This window comes from Montipora capricornis, chromosome 3 (assembly GCF_036669925.1).
Source record: "Montipora capricornis isolate CH-2021 chromosome 3, ASM3666992v2, whole genome shotgun sequence".
In the NCBI taxonomy this organism is placed as follows: Eukaryota; Metazoa; Cnidaria; class Anthozoa; order Scleractinia; family Acroporidae; genus Montipora; species Montipora capricornis.
Window position 1 is genome coordinate 44,451,204 of NC_090885.1, and position 5,000 is coordinate 44,456,203.

General features: G+C 41.0%; 1 pseudogene; it reads right to left on the reverse strand.

Annotated features, from left to right (window-relative positions):
* Positions 1 to 1,684: 1,684 nt before the first annotated feature.
* Positions 1,685 to 3,260, reverse strand: LOC138041405 (uncharacterized; annotated as a pseudogene).
* Between the last annotated feature and the right edge of the window lie 1,740 nt (positions 3,261 to 5,000).

Here is a 5,000-nt window from a genome sequence, read left to right on the forward strand (position 1 = left end):
CCACGCTTCTACCACCTTCCAACTTAAGATAAAGGAAGCCATTCATATTCAATGGGAGAAACCTACACTTAATCATCAACTTTATCATGTTAATTTAAAACTTTCTTTGTAATCTTGTACATTGTCATGTTTCCTTACAGCTAATTAGCATTTTGGTTCACACTATATATTCAACTCTGTACTTTGTAATTTAAACTGAAGATGACAGAAGTTTCTGTCGAAACATGTTTTTAAGTTTAAAAAGTGTTGTGTTGTTTCTTAAAATATCGTTATCCCTGCTACTATCCAGACCTTTTGGCAAGAACTCATCTATGGTAAACCGCCTAAAACTTTTCTTCAAGGTATTCTTTTTGTTTTTCATTGAAATGAGTGGCCTTTTTCGTCATTTTTAAGGCCCAGCCTTGAGATTGTATGTCTCCAGCAAGGACTGGGTGCCTATCACAACCGTGAAGAAGCTTGTCCCTGTAGCTTATTTTCGCCTTGTCAAATAGGTTTTCTCTCTGAGGAACAAGTTTACACGAACCATACTGTAAATGCTTCTCAAGGGAGGCGCACGCATCCATCAATTGGACAAGTGAATAGCTTCGGTGTTTGCTCCTGAGTATTGGTGTCATTCTCCTCATCTCGTAAAGGAATCGTGCATTCCTTGGTCCCCGGGCCGAGCGGGTGCTGACAGAGATCTCCACGAAGTCCCCATCAGAGAAGCTACCACTAATTTGAATTTGTAGGCTATTTGGAGCTAGGGCCGGAAAGGGAGAGTATATATGTTATCGTTATGTATTACATAATTCTACATATCAGGGAATTGTTTAGCGCGAGAGCAGGGGAGAGTTGCAACTCAGAAAGTGCGTGCACTGGCTAACAGTTTTTAGTAAAATTTCAGCTCCGACTATGGCATTTCTAGCTTTTTGATTGGCTAAAAAACTCTGACTGTGAGCCAATAGTCGAAGTCTTACGTCATATGGAAAATAGTGTGCCAAGATGCTCTTTCCAGACGCTTTGTAAAATTGTGGAAATGAAAATCGGCGGCAAAACACGGTTTTAGAATTTACTAAAACAATTATTCCATTCGCCCTTGTTCGATATGAAGTGATTATAACCAACTCGCGCTCATGGAATAATTGTTATATAGCTTTTCTACTTTAACCGACTTTACTAAACTTTCTCCCTGTCAATCCCGAAATCGTTTTGAGCATTATCTATTGATTTTGAATTTTATTTGAGCTTGTTTGCAATCATTTTGGCTAAAGCTTCCATTGCTTTCAGTCCTAAACATTGCAAGCCAAATATAGAAATCCAGCTGACTGTCAAGCAATTCAACGTTTAACTTTAAGAAAAGAATTTAACGATACCTTGCAGCTGTGACAAGATGAACGTCTTCCCTTTACCAATGTCATACGCTCTCCATACAGTTAAACCAGTATCCTCATATAACTGGTTGCTGACCTTGCTAACGCCCTCCCATTTCACTGGTTGTGTTGGTGATAGGACCTTGCAATTCACCACCGCAACTCTCACTCCACGCACACCATTGTTAGATAGGATGGCATCCTTAAAGTCATCAGCCGTGAGAACATTGTGTCCTTCACTAACGAAATGGCGAACATGTGCTTTAATAGTTGCAGCTTTGCAGTCACAGGGACCTTTACCGCCCTGTGGGTCGCTAAAATCAACTCTTGTCACATTTATCCCGGTCGTTTTCTGCATTTGATGGCAGGCTGCTAGCATTGTTGCACTCTTGTAACAACCTGCATTATCTTGACGGAAATAATTTTGTGCTCTTGTTATTTGCAGCTGTTCGGTTTTGAGATTTCGGAGAGTGTGCTCCATAATAGCTACGACGACGTTGCTGTCCTGTGAACAGTTCTTCGCAATGTGAACAAAAGCTTATTTCTCCTGACTGCGACGCTAATGTGCCAAGATATGCCTCTTTTTCCAAACCAATCTGTTTCGGTCTCTCCGTACTTTTGTGGTAAGAACTTCATTTAAACTTAATTCTTGCAGCACACCAATTCGGCATCTATCCTGTTGACAAACTCGAAGTTGGTGAGCTTTCCAATTATGGATGGCTTGCACGGCCTGCTGGCAAGAATACACCATATCGTCACGCTCCTCGTCTGCCAGGTTGGCAGCCTTATCTCTCACTAAAGCCTCAATGCTCGAGAGAACAGAATTAAGCCCTTCGCAAGACGAGCAGGATTGGTCATGGGGGTGATTGCATTTGCGCTGGAAATGGTCTTCCTTGGGCTCACTAAGAGCATATACCACACAGTGATCAGCGATCTGCGTCTCTTGTGCGATGTGAATCTGTTAGTAGAAAAAAAATGTTGTAGAAGTCATGTAGATGGTGAGGTAATGGTAAACATTCAGCCGATCAATCAGCAAGTCAATCATCTGCAGTCAGTCAGTCAGCAAGCAAGCAAGCAAGCAAATTAAACTAGTCAGGTAAAACATTGTGTCATCAATCAACCATTGATTAAATGTTACTATCAAAAATTACGGGTCTTAATATATTGCCTTACATTTTATTAGGCAGAATATAAAGGCTGACGCAGGATGCGTCCTTGTTGAATCTGGTAAAGAAATGCATTTCATTACTGGATCATATTTTGAGAACGGCATACAAATTGTCGCTTTAGTGTCAAAATTAAATCTAACACCAGTCTGATGGACGAGCTTGGCTGTAATTTACCCTTTGAAATGCAAGGAAAAAGTACTCATAATTCAATTTTTCTGTTCTCTTGATATTTACGTGGATTTTTTAAATATGCGAAACAAAACAAGAAAACAGGGAAAAATTGTCGGTAAGTTTCGTAACTTACACCACTCAGCATACCTTGTACTCTGCTTTAATATACTGTTTCCCCGCCTTTAGTGCTTCCTGGCAGTAACTAAACCATTCCCCATCACAGACACGTTTGCCTTTAAGCTCGGCAGCTGGAGCAGCTAAGTCATCAAACCCTTTAGCACCATCAGCAGCGATGTAGTCTAAACCCTGCAGGGATTTGCGAACTGTTGCAACGCACACGGATAACAAGCGCGAAATAGTAGCTGGGCTTAGGGGCTTCATGTCACATTCCTTACAAAACTGGGTATACTGTTCAATGATTCTTTGTGGGATCATTGCTTGAATCACGTTCGGGGATTCTAAAACCTGGCCGTTTTCCAAATGTAGGTATCGCTGACCAAAGGTCTTTTACCCCATGGGAGCTCGTTATGAAAGTCAAGAAATGATGAAGTATGTTTTCATTGATCCTCATTCTTGGACTTTTCTTTAAAGGGACAGGAGCACCACGTCCATACTTCAAGATGAGCAGCCGAGCTTCCTTAACTCTGTAATCAGTTAGACCAGGTATAAACTTCTTGATTTCACAAACGGGAACTAAGTCTGCCATTATAGCCAGGACCTGCCTGCGGGTGTCCCAACCTGTGGCATTTTGGTATGTTTCAGCGAGGGCCTCTAGATACTTTCTATCAACGCTTTCGTCTATTTCAAGGGCTGTTTCAACACTACGCAACGATTTCACTGCCGTCCACAAATGTCCAGCATCTCCGGGTGTGATTACATCTAACGCAGCTACAATTGCAGTTGTTGCTCTGGCAACATAAACATTTCTTCTTTGTTTACCCAAATTTTCCAACCGCTTTTTTGGCTGGCCAAGGACCTTCTCTTCTTTACCACAAGCAGTTAAAAACTGGTTGAGTTTTTCCGTATGGAGACCTTGCAGATCACCATAGAAGTCATCAGACTCCTCGCTGCTAGTGCTGCCTACATATGAAAAATGAACACCACCACATCACTGCCTCTAAATCCTCCATCCTGTAAGAAAAGACCAACGAAATTGATCATAATAGAAATTTACACACCGTATTAAGAGGGGGAATACTAAAAACACTGCACAAACCTCACTACTGTCCGTAGAGCCATGCTTAGCAAGAGTTTCAACTTCCTTTTGCAGAGCGGAAGCACAGATCTCGGAGCTAATTGACGGCGATGTATCGCTGACAAGTGATGGAAGTGCCAGTTTTTCCTTCTGCCGAGCTGTGGCACAAATCTCCAGGTTAGAAGAAATAGGAGTAATAGATGTGGAAGCACCAACTCTTCCTTTTTCTTTCCTCCAGGGTCACATGGTAAGGGCTCAGATGATCCTGATATATTTGATTTGAGCTCAGTTTTAAGCTTTCCTCTACACTGTTTACATATTGCTGGAATTTAATTGAATAACAGTTACTAATATTATATACTAGATAGCAGAAGCGAAGTGCTACGAAATGGAGGTAACTTGATCAGGAGATGAGAAATCGCTATTCAATTATTGATTGATTCATCTTGTTTGCTATATATGTACTGTGTCAGTTAATTTCACTATTTGAACCTAAAATAAAATGCCGGCGTAGCTGATTAAGTATTCCCCTTTTATACCTCCCTCGGTGCTGATTAGAAAGCCTAGAAAGTTGATAGCATTATTTCTCGTTATTGGCGTCGTTGTCTTGTGTGTGTGCAGCTGTAAGGGATGTTAAGTGCTGTCTTCAAAAATTCGTTTAACAAAGAGAGCTGCAAACATGGCAACATCAAGAAGAAAATATAATAAGAGGACAAGAGAAAAAAAAGGAATTCAAAAAGCTTTTTTGGCAGCTGAGTTGCAACTGTTCAGTTGCTATGTAGGATCAAAATCAACTTACGCATGCCAACATGTACTAGCTGGTTGGTCAGATGGAAGATTCCTTTTGACTGAAGACTTGTCAACCCATGGTCGCCCTTTAATTTCTTGGACTTGTGTGGCGCCCAATCTACAGGGGTTGAACACTTTTTCTTGTTGCAACGCCAACGGATTCCATATGATTCTCTGTGCTGAGGACAAATGCTGATTTTTAGGTTGTCTTCAGTTGCATCAAAGAGACCTAAAGACGTAATAATGATGATGATGATGATGATGATACTGATAATGATGACAATGATAATAAGGGAATAACTCCCTTTCTCCCTTTTAAAGTTGGAC